General features: G+C 33.2%; 1 protein-coding gene across 2 annotated transcripts in view; it reads right to left on the reverse strand.

Moving 5' to 3' along the window:
- The window catches only part of LOC141511763 (alpha-1,3-mannosyl-glycoprotein 4-beta-N-acetylglucosaminyltransferase C), a 414,197-nt gene that overhangs the window by 349,703 nt on the left and 45,908 nt on the right, over positions 1–18,586 (reverse strand). The window contains exon 1 of one of the 2 annotated variants that reach the window (XM_074220813.1): positions 971–1,313. The exons of the other annotated variant lie outside the window; for it this stretch is intronic. The gene's annotated coding sequence lies outside the window, so the exon portion shown is untranslated. Of the gene's footprint in view, positions 1–970; positions 1,314–18,586 lie in introns of those variants that run through there. 2 annotated transcript variants of the gene reach the window in all.

Genomic DNA, 18,586 nt, shown 5'->3' on the forward strand with positions numbered 1-18,586 from the left:
AATTTTGACTCCGAGATCATTGTTTTTCCCATAACACCAATTTTCAGAATTAGAGGAATGCGAATCTTTCTGGGGAATAAATATTCCATTTTAGCTAGAAATATATCAATATATATCCATACATGTAGTTTGGAGTCAGAAGTGATTCAGGTTATAACAGTAGTTCATGTTTAAAATTATAATAAAATGAGAGGTCACTTGACCCTTAACAAAAAAGATTACTTAACAAATCCCACAGAATGGATATGTAGCAAGATAACACTGGTTTAGGAAGACACATGCCCATCCAGTTATCTACATAGAGAGTCATTTTTTCTTCAGCAAATTTATTAAAACAGATGATTATGGTAACTCAAAGAGTGATAGTGTCACCCTCTGAGGCTAGTGTGGGGGTATGGCATTTAATATTTATGGCCAGATGTTTATGGAAAGTCCAGAAAACTAAACAAATTCTTTCCATGTCTCAAGTCCTAGTCACTGGTTCTGTTTTGCCTTAGGGAGTTTTTCCATTAACTTGGAGGGAGAAAAAATTTTCCAGATCATATGACAAGGGATGCTAGTAGTGGCTTGTAAATATTACATAATACTTAGGAAACTTCCATTGCATTGAATCACAGAAATTCAGATTTTGTTGGGACCATCTCAGGACCCATTTGGTTTGGCCTATCTCTTAATATGCATGTTCCTTTAATTAATAATATACTCTTTAATTTATCATTTAATTGGTCAGCCAAATTTTGCTTGAAAACATTCTTACATCATGGAGGGAACTCACTACCTGAAAAAATGCCATTTCTTTTCTGAATTGCCCTGATAGAATTTTCCTCCCATAGCATCAGATCTAAATGTGCCTCTGAAACTTTCATTGTTCCTACTTCTTCATTTGTGAGGCAAAGTAAATGATAGTACAACAAAGTGCCACAAATGTAAGACAGATAAACTAATGGTAAAACATCTTCTGCTACTTCACCTGATATTTTAGAAGGAAGATGTTTTCAAAACCCTTACCAGACTGGGTGTCCTCTTTTGGACATTCTTGCTTTGTCAATCTCATATCTAAAATCATAAAGCAAAAAAGTGAACATTTGGTCAATGATTATCAATATCCTTGATACTATGGATTTCCTTAATATAGATTAATTGCATGACCCTGGACACAATACATAGTCTTTTTCAACCTTACTTTCCTCCTTTATAACATAACATCCACTTCACAGGGTTCTGAGGATTCAATAAAATATTTAAAGTCTTTTCACAATTTATTGATCTACATAAATTCTTAATAATTTTCATCAAATGGAAGCAAGAAGGATCAAGACTGATATACATCAATTAAGAAATGATAGTTGACTCTGGAGAGGGAAGCTTCATAAGAATAATATATGTGAAAGCAAAATTGCATTCAGTTTAGGAGTATAATTATATTGAAAAAAGTGGAGGCTACAAGAGTAGACAATTCTTTCCAAAAGTTTAACACTAAAGAAACTGACTTAAATTCCTAGAAATATACGAACACAAATTATTCTAAAAGTGTGCCTACAAATATATTTTTAAGAGGAAAAATTAACATTATTGAATTTTGTACTCTCTTCAAAAACTCTATAATCATTTTCCACCTTATTTTCTTTTCTTTTTTCTTTAATATTTTCAATTGAGTTTTTCTTTTTTTTTTCAAATCTGGAAGATTAAAAAATATATATTGCATTTTCCAATGATGATATTAACCTAAGTATATATCCAAAGTATAGAAACATACATTAATGGACTTTTTTTAGTAACTTTCTATAGTTATTGAAAATATGGCTCATGAAAGCTTAATGACATGCTGTGAATATTAGGCTTAGTACAGCTCTCAGTTCCTATTCCAGCCATTGTATTATATTAATAGCTTTGACATTATTTTTTTGTGAACATAGTCAGATTTTAATGGAAGTTAGAACATTAGCAGTGTGAAAATTATGCAATTTCAGTATTGTAAAACTACAAAACACAAGATAACATCCTCCTGGGGAAAAAAATCTGTAAATGATAATAAAGATAATTTGCCATTGTGATTTCATATTAGCTATAATATCATTTGGCAAAACCAAAATTATATTTGAATTCTTTAGACTGAAGAATTTTTTCTTTATGAAAAATAAATATGAATAGGTAAAGTCTACAACTTGAGTCACAAGTTTCTTTTATTTCACCTTATTTGGGTTTAGTAAAATAAGATGAATGATAGTTAATTTCTTTTAATGTTAAATAAATCAATCATCATATTCTATAACACAGAGTTCCTTTCAGTATAAATTAAAGCATCTTCATTAAATTAAGTGAAATTGAGTTTATTCAATAAGCTACATTTCTCAGTAGAAAATGTTGTTATTATTATTATTAGGCTTTGGGATACAGGGTCAGGTAATAGAACTAGTGACCTTTAAAGGCAACAAGAGCAATGAGTAGGCAGCTGATCAAGAAGTCAGAGAAAGCATTGGGAATAGACCTATCATTTCATAAGAATTCCTAGATGAAGGGGTAGCTAGGTGGTACAGTGGATAGAGCACTGGCCCTGGCATCAGGAGGACCTGAATTCGAATTTAGCCGCAGACACTTAATAATTGCCTAGCTGTGTGACCTTGGGCAAGTTACTTAACCCCATTGCCTTAAATAAAAAAATAAAATAAAAAAAATAATTCCTAGATGAGAAACTCCCTCTGGCCCAGTGTTGTAAAACATTACCTAGCTCTCTCCTGTCTGTGTTTGCATGCTTTCATGTTTGTGTGTGTGTGTGTGTGTGTGTGTGTGTGTGTGTGTGAGAGAGAGAGAGAGAGAGAGAGAGAGAGATGAATTAATGACTTTTATTAAAGCTTTATCCTTTTCTTCCTTGTGATTTTTCCTTTAAAAAATTAAAAGGGATGGATATCTAGGAGGAGAAGGGTTATGGGGGGAAATTTATGCTATATAAAAACAAAAGATGCAGTAAAAATCTATTTAAAATAAGCAAAATTGGGGTTGGTCTTTTGATTACTGAAATTGAATCAATGACTATTCCAACAATTTCTCTTGGGACCTCAGCATATCTCTTGATCATAATTATAAAACAATTCTTTCATTCTTCCAGATTTAATAATTTGTAAGTATCACTAATTCTTTCCCTTTCCTTCCCCTTTGCACCACAGAATCTCAGGATTTTAAATTCAGAAAGGAGCTAAAGGGATGACTACTCCAATTTGTATTTGTAAAGGAATCTTTCCTACAACATTTCTAACAATTAATTATCTGACTTTCTGATAAAAAAAAATCTTTAATTAAAAGAAACCCTCTACCTCCTGAAGAACATTTTAAAAGAGACTAACACATCATGGAATCACTTCACAAAGGAGATAATATGATTGAATCTGAGACATGATGGAAGATGAGACTTCTGAGAGAGATCATAGAGGAGATGATACATTCCAGGAAAAGGAGATAGGTTGTTGTAAATGTCTCTGAGTAAAAGATAGTTTATCAGGATTAGAAAAATACTGAGATGTAGAGATTTTGAAGAGCAGTGATATATAATGACAGTATAGCACTTAAAACATCTCTTTTGTATGACCCCTTAATTCAAGTCTAAAATTATTTCTCAGAAACTTTGATCCATTGTTTCTCATTCTGTTCTCTGGAGCCAAACAGGAAAAGTCTTAGACAAAAGAGCCCTTCAAATACAGCTTTCATTTGAACTTTTCCATCCCCTACCTTCTCTTATCCAGCTAAACATGTTTAACTCCTTCCATTATTCTTTTCATAGCATTCACTTGTTGACTCCATTTCCTTGATTTCCATTCACTTCTCAATTTTTAAGGAAGTAATTTGTCTTGACCACTCCATGAAAACCTCTCTCATGAAAGCTACCAGTAACTATTTTATTGTCAAGTCCAATAGCTCTTTTTTTTATTCATCAGAATCCTTGAATATTTTGAACATTGCAACTCTGTTATTCATCTGTTCTTCTAGAGACTCTAGTCCCTTAGCTTTTCTGATTTGTCATTTGCTTCTCCTTCCCTCTTCTTATCCAAACAATCACTTTTTGCCCACCTTATTTGCTAGTTCATCACTCCTGCCCCCTAAGTATCACTGGCTCCCAGGTTCTCCCCGAGGACCTCTTTTATTCACTCTCTGGACTTTCACTTTATGTTTTCATTTGCTTCCTAAAGCATTGATTCAACTTAACTATTTTGTTATGACTCTATATAACTGTTGCCTGGACATAGACATATGCATATATATATATATATATATGTATATATATATACATATATATATGTATGTATGTATATATAAATGTATATATATATATATACACAATCAATGTGTGCATGCATGTATGTATATACATAAATATACATTCAGATATCTTATGGATGACCTAGTCATACCAAACAAACCCTATCATCTTCCCCAGTAATCCTACCATATCTACACTATATGTAATACCACCCACATTCCAAACTCTCCTTTGGGCCTTAGAAAGATAACTATTCAGTCACTCCAAACTAAAAATATCAGCTTTCTCCTTCTCTCCCACTGTTCATATGTCAGTAGTTACCCAGTCTTCTCAAGTAACCTTCCTGCTCTTGCATGCATCCAGCTCTCTCCATGCAGTTATCATATCTCTAGTTCAAGACCTAATTATCCCTCAACTATTTTATTTGTAATTGAAGTTGTAATAGACTTTTTTAGGTTTTTTTTGGTTTTGCAAGGCAATGGGGTTAAGTGACTTGCCCAAGATCACACAATTAGGCAATTAAGTGTCTGAGGCCAAATTTGAACTCAGATCCTCCTAACTCCAGGACCAGCTCTCTATCCCACTGTACTACCCAGCTGCCCCAAATTTATTTTGTCTTATTTTTGTAGTAGATTTTTAACTTATTTCTATGCTTTCAGCCTTTCACTTCATAAATCTGCTTTCCATGTAGCTGCTATACAATTTTCCCACAATGTGCAAGTGTGATCATGCTACTCTCCTGTTTATTAAAACTTAAAGTGTCTTATTATTGTCCTAAGGGGAAATTCCTTATATAACCTATGTTTTATCTAAGCTCTTTTTTTTTAACATATTGAAACTAGATTAGAAACAATATAGAATGTTAGGCTTGTGTTATAAAAAAACCCAAAACCTTCTGATGTCAAATCTTGCTTCAAATACTTACTGACTGTGTTCCTGGGCAAGTAACTTAACCTTTCTGTGCCTTAGTCTACTGTTCTACAAAATGAGATGGTCACATTGATTGACCTTGTAGCTTCATTGTATAACTTAAACTATGATCCTATGATTTCAAGTCATCAACAAACATTCATTTAGTTCCTACTTGTGGGAATAAGATAGGAAGAAAGTCAAAAGTCAGTCCTGGACTCAATTTATATTGCATCCTGAAAGTAATAAGGAACCACTGAATTGGATTGAATAGAAAAGTCACATGGTCAGAACTGCTTTTCGAAAATGAACTTGCCAACTGAATTACAGATAATCTGATTTAGAGAGAAATCATACATAGAAGTCAGCTAGCAGGTTTGTCTTAGTTCTAGAATAAGGTGATAAAGACTTGTACTAGAATGATTCCAGTATCAAATTCACAAATGGCCATGTATAAAATATGTCTAAAAGTTTTAGCCTTAAATTATATCTCTCCTCTTCAAAAACTCTACATTCCAGAATTATTGAACTAGTATTTCTTCCCTAATCCTAATAAACCCCTTGTTCTACTCAGCAAGCTATCTCCTATTCCTGGAATGAATCATCTCCTCCATGATCTCTTAGAATCCTCATCTTCCATCATGTCTCAGATCAGGAGTTACCTCCTTTGTGAAATGATTCCGTAACTTGTTGGTCTCCCCCCAATGGGAGAGTGAATAGAATGTTGGGTCAGGAAGACCTGTGGTCAAATCCATCCTCCAACACTCAGTAGCCATCTGACCCTGGACAAGACATTTATCTCTGTTTCTCAGTTTCCTCTGTTGTAAAAAGGGGGAAATAATAATACCTACCCCTAAGGCTGTGATGATATAATGAGATGTTACTTAAAAAGCATTTCTCACAAAACTGACACACACAGAAAGCACTACAGAAAAATAATATTAATATCATCATCATCATCATTATTATTATTAATCTTTATTACTTATTGTCAGCTGATTACATCATTTCAGGAGAAGATGACTTATTGAAGACAAGAAGAACTTCATTTATTTTCTTTGTAGCCTAAATATGTAGCACAATATCTGATATATAATATGTGTTCAATAGCTATTTGCTGAATCCAACTGAATTGAATTTGCAAATGAGAGGGTTGGACTAGATCATCTAAGTTTCTGTCTAGTTCATTATGATTCAAGAACAGGATTATTATCACTTCAAACTACTATTATGGAAATCTAAAAGTTTCTTTGATATATTACCTTCTGTTCATTTCCCCATCCTTTCATATAACATATAACAGATTCCTCCTATCAAAGGTATTTTGAAATTCCTATATCATTAATTAAATTTACTTAATAATGCTTTAAAATAATTTCTTTAGGGAAGCTTGTAAATGCATGTGAATTTTTTAAAAGTTGGAATTTTAATACATATTTGCATACCTTCCCTCCATTTTAAAATCAACTTTAAAAATATACAACAGTTTTTAAAAAGGCACACACAAAGAAGACTTCTTGTATAATAGATTGAGTACTGTATTCAATCTCAGGAACATTTGGATTACGATGTGTGATTGAGGGCAAATAATTTAATCTTTACCTATTACCTACTAAGTTATTTATTGGGGGAGGGAGTTTTCTACATCATGAATTCCTCAATCTGAGTAAATCCCCCATATTTCACAAAGGAGGAATCAGAGTCTTTATTTTGAATATTAAATTCTCCAGTTATATTTTGAGAGAATCAAAATATATAGTTAAAAAGTAATAATTTGATTCATTGATATCTACACCCTTATGCATCAGTTAAACCTATATAAAAATAAATTACCTTCTGTTCCTCTGAAAGTTCATTGTTTTTGTATGTTGCTTTGAAATTTCTTCCCATAACCTGTATCTTTAAAAGGCAGAAAATGCCCTGTTCTGGGGAATCAGCTTGACACAGCTCCCCATAGACATCTGTGTGTGCTATCTCCTTTGTCCTCTCAATAGCTAAACTATCAGACCATTAGCTCTGTAAGCAGAAGAATAAGATAAATTTGTGGCTGGAGGATATCTTTCTAATTTACTTGTGATTTCCTGATAGCCTTGCCTTTCTGGTATCTGGCATCCCTAATCTAAATTGACAGATCAATCGGGTTAAAGAAACCTGCACTTGAATGGGTCTGACCAGAAGTGAAGCTTATCCCTTGTACATCCTCCATGGCTGTTCTGTCTATCTAAGGTCACCCCCACTGAGAGGCCAGAGAACAGATTGATCAGTTCTTGCATTCCAGGTGAAAAAACAATGGTTGCAGATGAAGCCATTAGGAGGCAAAGTCAAGCTGGTACTGTAGGGAAGACTAGAAAATGAATATATGCTTTGATGTCAGCTCCAATAGCATTGAATGTGACAGCCATAGAAAAAGTTACTGGAATTATCATACCAGGGCTAAAATAATTATTTGGAATTATAAGGTTTTCCGTGTTTACCAAACTTTAAAACCATACTGAGAACTCCAATGCATTGTGAAATCAATTACATTTCTGAAGTCTCTCAAAATATGATTTAGCATACTTGCTCTTTTTAATTGTTTTTTGTTTTTCCAAGGAAATGGGTCAAGTAACGTACCCAAGGTCACACAACTAGGTATTTATTGTCTGAGTCAAATTTGAACTCAGGTCCTCCTGACTCCAGGGCAGATGCTCTATCCACTGTACCAGCTAATTGCCTCAGTATACTTGCTTTTTAGAAGAAAAAGCATTGAATGTTCTTCGAGTATGGGGACTCTTAGCTATTAGGTATGTGTATCATGAATTCCTTTGGTAATCTGGTAAAATCTTTGGATACCTTCTCAAAATCATGTTTTTAAATGTATAAAACAGTATACTCAGAATTACAATGGAAACTAATGATATTAGTTATAAAATAGTTATGAAAATATTAAAAACAAAAAAGTGTCCATGGATCTCCACTAAAGAACTACTAATAACTTTCCTTCCATATTTTTTGTTGTTGTTTTTTTTTTGTTTGTTTTGTTTTTGTTTTGGTAAGGCAAACGGGGTTAAGTGGCTTGCCCAAGGCCACACAGCTAGGTAATTATTAAGTGTCTGAGACCGGATTTGAACCCAGGTACTCCTGACTCCAAGGCCGGTGCTTTAGCCACTGCACCACCTAGCCGCCCCAACTTTCCTTCCATATTTAAGGGAAACACACCCATGTAATATGAATGAGTATTTCTTTTTTTATAAATGGATATTTCAGTGAGCAAGTAAATGTCTAGTTATATGATCATGACTTACCAAGGTATCTTAAACCCTGCTCATGGAATCAAAGTATAAGGTTCCTATGTTAAAGAAATGGAACTTGTCTGGTTTCGTGTTCACTTTTCTGAACTTTAAGATTTGTTAGCTTTAGAATCTCTGAAAGCACTAGGATTTCTGGTAGAAGTGGGTCTGAGTTAATGGTCATGATTCCATGATTCCATGATTTCATGAATTTCTAGGTCTGGATTCAGGGATGGTAAGAACTTAAATCCACTCTGAACAATTGTTGTGACCCTGGTAAAGTAAGTTAACTAATGGAAGTAAACTAAGAAGAACCTGGACACAATTTCTCAGACCCGTGATCCTCTAAATATATCATCTTGGGGGCAATTAGGAGGTGCAGTGAATAGAGCATCAAATCCTGGAGTCAAGTGGACCTGAGTTCAAATCCGACCTCAGACACTGAATAAATACATAGTTGTGTGACTTTGGGCAAGTCACTTAACCCCATTTCCTTAAATATATATATATAATCTTAGAGCAGTTAGTTGATAAAGTAGATAGAATGCCATGGCTGGAGGGAGGAAGACTTATCTTCATGAATTCAAATATGATCTCAGACACTTACTAGCTGTGTGATCCGGACAAGTCAGTTAACCCTGTTGACTTCAGTTTTCTTACCTGTAAAATGGACTGGAGAAGAAAATGACAAATCACTCCAGTATCTCTGCCAAGGGGGAAAAAAACCCATCCGAATGGGTATCAATCAGACAATTCTAAATGAAAACCAAATATAAAGGGGTGATTGAATCAATAAATCAAAAGCACATTATTTATTAATAACTTATTTTCTGCCAGGTGTAATTTTAAAATCTATGGATCAAAAAACCCAAAAAGTAAATGCAGTGGCCTCCCTCTATTTTTTGCATTGGCAAAAAGAGGTTTGGAGTGAGGGAGAGAAAAAGAGCACATGCAAGATAAATGCAGAGTAGATTTGTCTATAACCTAAGAAGGAAATGCACTAAGAGTCAGGAAAAGGAGGGGGGTGACAGCAAAAAGAGCATAAACAGAAGTTATGTTAAATGGGATTGGGAAAAAATCATATTTAGTCATTCTGGTCCAATAAAATTATTTTATTATGCATTTATTCATTCCTCCAGTGATAAGCATTTTCTCCCATTTAGTTCCTGCTTCTTTGCCACCACAAAAGAGTTGCGTTACATATTATTTTTTCTTTTGGTAGCTTTATCTCTTTGTGGTATAGGCATACAATATAACCAGCTCAAAAGCATATATAAAGTTTGGTAGCTGGGAACATCATTCTAAAAGATTCAGCAGAAAAAATTTCACAATAACATCAACATTGCAAACATTTTTAAAAGTGTATTAAATCAGTAGAATGATTAACAAGATTTCCAAATCTTTAGTCATAAACCAGTGGGATGAATATTTGTGATTAGAACTGGCTCATAAAATACTATATATGGGATCAGAGATTTAATGCTACAAAGTTCCAGTGAATTCATCTAGTCAAACCATGTCTTTTTTTATAGTTAAGGACAGTTTGAGGTCCAGAGACGTGAAGTGATTTGGCCAAAGTCACACTAGTAAACCTGATTTTGAATCTCAAGAAGGGCATCTCCTTGATATACTTCCCACTGTACTACAGAGCTGGAAAAGTTTTTACAATCTTCGCTTAATAAAAGTAGACAAAATTCCATTGAATGCTATATTTGTGATGCCTTTTAAAATGATAAAATGAAAATAAGAAATGTCTGATATTAAAAATAAAACATTTCTAAGAAAAAATCCAATTCATTCAATTCAATGCCACTGGTAATATTTATTAAGTTATTAAAGAACTGAACTGTAGTAGTAATTCTGCTGAATCTCAAGAAAATCATTAGATTTTAACTTTGGCAGAGAAAAAATATATTTATAAAACATTTCCTTTAGACTAATGAGGTTTTCTTGCTATGTAAGAGATCTTAATTATATATATGTATATACATGTATATGAATATATTTCCTTAAATGTTTTCTTCTTAAAATAGGTTCCAAGTTAATCATGCATATGTTTATACATATTCATTTATACTCATATGTATTTGTGTGTTGACTGTGTACATGTCTAATATGAGTGAGTATGAATATAATTATATTTATATGTATATACTAGATATGTCTAGATATCTCTATTTCAATTCTAGACCAAATTTGACACATATCACAACCATATTTATAAACTGTATTCCTTGAGTTTGGGAAAATGAATTCTTGCTTGGATCAGCCAAGTCAGGTAGACAAACTGACTGCCAACTGACTAACTCCTTGGGGAATGAACCTTCGCCAGCGAGAGCTATTATTGTTTTTGCTTTTCAAAGCCACTGTCAAGGAAAGGTGAACTTGTGGCTTCTTGCAAGGGCTGGACCATTAGATGTATTCATATTTGAAATGAGGAAATAATTAGCTTGATATTTTCTTCATTGTATTTTTCTTGCTATAATTATTGCTCTTTTTAAATAAATGTGAAGCCCTAAGGACTCAGGGTCATTTTTATGCCCAATGAATGTAACCAAACAGGAATATGACTAACCATGTCATAATAAAATATTATCATATAATATCATACTTCTAAAAATTGAAGTATCTGTTTGTGCTATAGACACAATTCCTAAGTCTCTGGGGGCATGAGGTAGGAGGGATTATTCCAGGTTACAAAGGGCAAGAACAATGCTCTCTAAATAATTAATGGTGTGAAAGAAGTAATCAATGAAATTAAAAAATAAGTTCTGAGGATGGAGAAAGAAAAATTAGTTCTGTTCAAGAAATAAAAATATTGCTTTAAATATTATACTTCTCAGTTCTGATGGTAAATATTCCTCTATTTATACGTATGCATACCATTAAATCTTCAGGAAAGAACATCTGAATATCTGATAAGCAAGAAAAAAATCAAAGAAAAAAGTGATCAATATGAAGCTAGATTCAAATATGTTTAATAAACTATTTCAAATATGTTATAGCAATATATATTCTTGTATGTATATACATATATTTAACAAAAATTATTTTATTAAAGATTTTTAAAATATGTCATGATTGGATTTTTCATAGGATGGCAAGTAGAATTAAACATTAGGAAAAGAGTAAATACTATAAAAATGAATATTGACAAATCTCTGGTTATATATATTCATGTAGAAAAATGCAAAATGCAGCATTTATTAATACAATTTAAAAGCAGATTAAAAAGAAAGAAATTTGATTTTCCTGGATTCAGGAAAGCATTTCATAAAAGCAACAATATTTTAAAGAAAATTTTACTAGAAGAAATCTTTCCACAATGAACAACTATAGATTTTAGAAACCTGAAGATGAAGTGATTCACAGTTCCTGACAAAGATTGATGATGGCCTCAAGGAAAAGAATTAGAGATATATTTTGAGACACGGCACAAATTCGGATTTGCTTTGTTGGACTGGGGACAAGAACATTGATAGACCTATTGTTTTTACATAGAGTAGATTAGTCACTGAATTAGTCCTGGCTGACTTTGGTTCTTCTTGTATTTATTCTTTTCTGTTCTTAGGTGAAAGAGGTTTGGAGACAAAATGACTTTGTGGCCCTGGCTGCCATGTCTTCCAGTATGATCTGTTTAACTCTGTCTAGCAATGAATTAATTGACAGGAAAACAGAAATCACTTATGATAGAAAGGATGTTTACTTATCCATCCCAGATACTGATATTATATTATTACATCACTTACTATTCATTGAAATCTTGTACTCTGTCAAAGGAACCACTCTGGTTTTATGGATGGACTTTCACCTGATATTGCCCAATTCCAGATCATTCTTGGATCATGTGGTAGTCTTCTCCTACCTGACTCCCACTTTCCAGCATTCTTTCATGTGTTGTTTTCCTACCCTTCAATAATGGAAACTCTTGAAGGAAAGGACTATTTTCTTTACTTCTATTTATATCCTTAGTAGTTAACAAAGTGTCTTGAATATTGTTTGTATACATAGTCAAAATCTTTGCCTTGTCCAGAACTTAGCACATTGTTTACCAAACAGTAGCCACTGCCTAATATTTACCAATAGTTTGGTTCTACACATCAAGTTTATAAAGATGCAATATGATGTAAAGACATGTTTGAGAAAACAGTCAATAGTATTTTCACTGGAGAAACAATGAATAAACAAGACTATTCAGTAAAATACAATAGAACAGACGATAGTAACTATATTGTTTGGGACCTTTGATCCAGAGAATCCACTACTGGTATACATTCAAAAGAAGTCAATAAATAGCAGGAAAAGATGATAGGTCCAAACATACCAATAGAAGCTTTCCTGTGAAATTTAAAAACAAAACCTTTCAGCTATAACTGTATTTCATATTTTGGAACTTAATGAATTATTATATAACTCCTTCCTGTTCATAAGGATTCTTTCTTCATTTATACTCCAAGTTCTTTGAAAGCCAGGACCATGTCTCACACATTTATTTTTTAGCTCTTCTGTTCCTGGCACTTATCTCAATAAATAGTAATATTGAGAATAATGAAATAGATTTTAAGGTTTGTTGAACTCTCCCATATATCCTGGAATAACTGTTTGATATTTCTAAGTATAAGTTCTCAGACAGTGGTGGAATGAAATACTTGTTTTCTATAGCTAATTATGAAGCCTTTTCCACCTTTTGAGTACTTGTAATTTAACATGGTATAGATAGAACTCTGGCTTAAGGGCTGAAAGCTGAGTGGTTACTAGTTGTGTGACACTAGACATACACTTTCTGTTAAGACTACATTCCTATATGTAAAAAAGATATATAATCTTGCTTATTATATAGTGGAGTATCAATCAATCAAAAATATCGATTAAATGCTTGGAATGTAACAGGAAGAGAGGCAACATGGATTTTTTTTTCCATAGAGGCTTTAGAGTCAGAAAGACTTTGGTTCAAGTTTAGTTTCTAAACTATCCTGGAAAAGTCATTTAATCTCTCAATATACCCAAGCAAATCTCATTGATAGGTTTTCCTGATGGGCATTCCATATAGGTAGATTCTCACCCCAGTTACTACTCAGCCAACTCTACTCCATCCCCTCAGGTAGGCAGTTAATAACTCCTTAAAGAGCAACGTTTCTTTGTATTCTAAGTGATTAATCCAACAGTCTGACCAACAGTAGGTCCTAAATATAAAATAATAGATCCAAACAATGTATCTAAGCCCAAAGGATTATAAAACTGTGTCCTTTGACCCAGCAAATACTACCCCTAAGAGATCTGCCTACCAAAAAGATTTTTAAAAAAAAGAAAAAGGATTTATATGTACAAAATTATTTACAATAGGTCTTTTTTGTAGTGGCAAGGAATTGGAAATTGAGGAGATACCCATCAATCAGGGAATGACTGAACACACTGTGATGTACGATTGCAATGGAAAATTATTATGCTATAAGAAATTATGACAATACTTTTAGAAAAACCTGGAAACTGATAACACAGTAAAGAGAACAAAACCAAAAGAAAACTGCAAAAAACCTAAGTAACTCTCATAAATCCAATGATCTGAGACAATTCCTATAGGACTTATATTGAAAAATGCTATCCACTTACAGGGAAAGAACTGATAGTGTTTGAATGCAGTTCAAAGCATACTTTTAAAAAATTCTCCTTTTTGTCTATATATTCTTTCACAACAAACCTAATATGGAAACATGCTTTCATATCACTTTCTTTCTTAAGGAGATGAAGAATGTGGAGGAAAAGAATTTGGAACTTGTTTTTTTTTAAATAACCAGGGTTAAATGACTGGCAGTGTCACACAGCTAGTAGGTGTTAGAGGCTAAGTTTGAACTCAAGTCCATTCTGATTTCAGGAACCACCTAACTTCTTCCAGAACTCAAAAAGTTTAAAAATGAATGTGTAAACTGTTTTTACAAGTAATTGAAAAAAATTTAAAAGATAAATGAATAAGTAAAATAAGTAAAAATAAAAGACATTTGAGTTTGTAGATGATAAGATCATTTTGAACTCTAGAACTCAAATTTTGAACTCACATTAAAATATATTTGAGGATTTGGACTTCATAATAGAGCCAAGATGGCAGCTCAAAATCCCTAAAGTTTTTCTGTTTTAGATAAAAACTGTTGGAAAAATCAGAAGTTAGTATGGAATAAACAGATTAGACCAACACCTCACACCCTATACCAAGATAAGATCAAAATGGATAACAGGATTTAGACATAAAAAACAATATTATAAGCAAACTAAAAGATCAAGGAGTAATTTACCTGTCAGATCTATGGAAAGGGGAGCAGTTTCTGACCAAGGGAGAGATGGAGAACATCATTAAAAATGAACTAGATAATTGTGATTACATTAAATTAAAAAGCTTTCGCAAAGACAAAACCACCAAAACCAAGATCAAAGAAATGTAGTAAATTGGGAAACAATTTTTACTAGTATTTCTGACAAAGTACTCATTTCTAAAATATACAAAGAACTGAGTCAAATTTTCAAAAAAAAATCCATTCCCTAATTGATAAATGGTCAAAGGATATGCAAAGGCAATTTACAGATGAGGAAATCAAAGTGATCCATAATCATATGAAAAATTGCTCTAAATCATTACCTATTGGAGAAATGCAAATTGAAGCATCTCTGAAGTTCCACCTCTCAAACTGGCCAATATTACCAGAAAGGACAATGATCAATGTTGGAAGGGTTGGAAATCTGGAACAGTAATACATTGTTGGTGGAGCTGTGAACCCATCCAACCTTTCTGGAGAGCAATTTGGACCTACACCCAAAGGTCAACAAAAATTGTTGAACAAAAATCCCACTACTGAGTCTATACCTTGAAGAGATTATCACTAATATTCTTAGCAGCCTTGTTTGTGGTAGCAAAGAATTGGAAATTAAGTGCATGTCCTTCAATTGAAGAATGGCTTAACAAAGTGTGGTATGTGTATGTCATGGAAAACTATTGTTCCATTAGAAACCAGGAGGGATGGGAATTCAGGGAAGCCTGGAAGGATTTGCATGAACTGATGCTGAGTCATATGAGCAGAACCAGAAAAACATTGTGCACCCTAACAGCAGCATGGAGTAATGATCAACCTTGATGGACTTGCTCATTCCATCAGTGAAACAATCAGGGAAAATTTTGGGGTACCTGCGATAGAAAATAGCATCTGTATCCAGAGAAATAATTGTGGAGTTTGAACAAAGACCAGACTATTTCTTACCTTTAATTTAGAAAAAAAACTAATTTTATTATATAATTCTACTATCTCTTATCCTTTATTTTTCTTCCTTAAGGATATGATTTCTCTCTCATCACATTCAACTTAGATCAATGTATAGCATAGAAACAATGTAAAGACTAACAGGCTGTCTTCTGTGGGGAGAGGGAGGAAGATTAAGGGAAAAATTGTAAAGCTCAAAATAAATAAATCTTTAAAAAAAATCCCTGAAGTTCTTCCGGGCACCACTTCAAATGAAGCCTGTACACAGACCTTAAAGCTAAACATTCCACCAAAAAAAGAAGGAAATAAGTTCTTGCCTCAAGGTATCATGGAGGATCTTCATTTTGAGATCTGTGTCTTCTGAGGTAAAGGGGAAATTTCATAGCCCAGTATAGGCTGGAGAGCAGGAAAGGTAGTGGAAGGTTCTTAACCACAGCACAGCTCAGGTGCTGCCTGGCTCAGCAAACCAGCTTGATAGCAGACCAGCAGGTAGTTTCCCAAACCCAGAGATTTCCTGAGCTCTGGGAACACTGGGGCAACAAAAAGAACTGCATTGGGAACAAATGACTGCATAGGCAAAGCCAGGGAATACCTCAGCAAGTGATAATGAAGGTACAATATCCTGGTCTCAGCACAAAAAGTTGGGACTATTCTCCTCAAGAGAAGACTTCAGCTATCAAAAAGAGCAAAATATATATATATATATATATATATATATATATATATATATGTATATATATATATCTCCAAAAGGAGTGCTAACCATAGAAAGTTACTATTTTGATAAGGATAATAAAAAATGCCATCTCAGAAGAAGAAAGCAGTGATAAAATGCCTACCTGTGAAGCCTCAAAGGAGTTTCTGAATTGGCATCAAATCCAAAATCTCTTGGAAGAGTTCAAAAAGGATTTTGAAACCCAAAGAAGAGAATACAACTAAAAACAGGAACAAATAAATGAGAGCTATCCAGAAGAATGTTGGAAAAAATTCAATGAAGAAATCAACTCCTTTAAAAGGAAAAATGAGAAACTGGATGAAAAGTAAAATTGATCAAGTAAAATAGCAATGAAAATCTTGAAAAAGCAAAATTAAAGAAATGAAAAAGGAAAACATCTCATTCAAAAGTAAAATTTTCCATATGAAAAGAAACCGAAGAAAACAAAATCCTAAAAATTACAATTGAATCTTCAAAGATGACATCAAAGGAAGTGTAAAAAAAGGTAAACAGAAAGAAGAAAAATAATAGTCAAGAAAATGGAACTTTATACATCCCTACAAAATAGATAATACATGTAACTTGAGAATTATACTTACAGTATATTGGTGTAGCATGACTAGAAAGTGTTTGAATTACAATATAGATGTTATGATGTTACACTTAGGGAAACCGAGAAAATCAGCTAAAAATTAACAATCTTCAATTAACAAATTCAGCAATTAACATGTAACTCCTGGGAAAACTGGAAAATAGTTTGGCAAAAAAGTCAACATAGGCCCACATCTTATTCCCTAACAAAATAAGGTCAAAATTGGTACAGGATACCATAGATCTATTAAGAGAACAAGAAATCTCTTTTCTGTTGGATCTATGGAGAGGGGAGAAATTTATAACTAAGCATAAAATGGAGAAAATTATAAATTACAAAATGATCGATTTTGAACATATTAAATTTAAAAGATTTTGCATTAATAAAACCAATGTGAGCAAGATTAGAAGGAAGGCAGGAAGCTGGGAAATAAATCTTCACAGCTAATGTTTCTGATAAAGAACTCATTCCAAAATATAGAGAGAACTGAATCAAATTTATAAGATTAGAACTCATTCCTCAATTGTTAAATGGTCGAAGGATGTGAAGATGCAATTTTCAGATAAAGAAATTAAAGGTATTTATAGTAGTATTTTAAAAAGTCCAAATCAATATTGATGAGAGTAATGAAAGACAAAATTGTTGAATAAACTATGAGGTAATATCTCACACCTATCAGATTGGGTAAGATGGCAAAAAAGGAAAATGTTCAATGTTGGAGAGAATGTGGGAAAATAGGGACAGTAATACACTGTTGGTGGAGTTTTGAATAGATCCCTTCATTCTGAAGACTAATCTGGAACTATGTTCAAAAAGAAATAAAATGATCATACCTTTGATCCAGCATTACCAATATTAGGTCTCTGTCCAGAAGAAATTATAAAGAATGAGAAAAATCTTACATGTTCAAATAAACATACATACATATATAGATAGATATAGATATCTATCTATCTATCTACCTCTATCTCTCTCTCTCCATATATATATGTATATGGAGAGAGAGAGAGAGAGAGAGAGAGAGAGAAAGAGAGAGAGAGAAAGAGAGAGCAAGTGCGAGCACCTCTTTTTGCAGTGGCAAAGAAATGGAAATTTAGAAATGCCCATCAGTTGGGGAATGATTTAACACATTGTGATATATAAATATTAAGGAATTCTATTGTTCTATAAGAAATCATGAGTGGTCAGCAGCGAAGCATGGGAAGACCAGCATGAAGTGATGCCGAGTAAAATGCAGATCCAAGACAACATCATATACAATAACAACAACATTGTAAAATGACCAACTAGGATTGATACAACTCCTCTCAGCAGTTTAGAGGTCAAGGATAACCATGAGACACCTGCTTTGGACAATACCATCTACATCCAGAGGAAAAAAAATAAAAACAAAACCCCAAAACTATGGAGTCAAATACAGAGCAACATATTCTATGTTTCTTTTGTGCTTTTCCTTTCTTTCTCATGTCTTTTTTTCTTTCCCCTTTGTTGAGTCCCTTTTCCAGACTCCCTCAATCTTCCCCAGGAGAACATTGGAGGGGTGGGAGACAAGAAAGACAAGGAAGACAAGTTTCTCCCTATACACCAAGCTCTCCATTTATTGAA

The sequence above is a fragment of the Macrotis lagotis genome, chromosome 2 (genome assembly GCF_037893015.1).
Source record: "Macrotis lagotis isolate mMagLag1 chromosome 2, bilby.v1.9.chrom.fasta, whole genome shotgun sequence".
Lineage (NCBI taxonomy): Eukaryota > Metazoa > Chordata > Mammalia > Peramelemorphia > Peramelidae > Macrotis > Macrotis lagotis.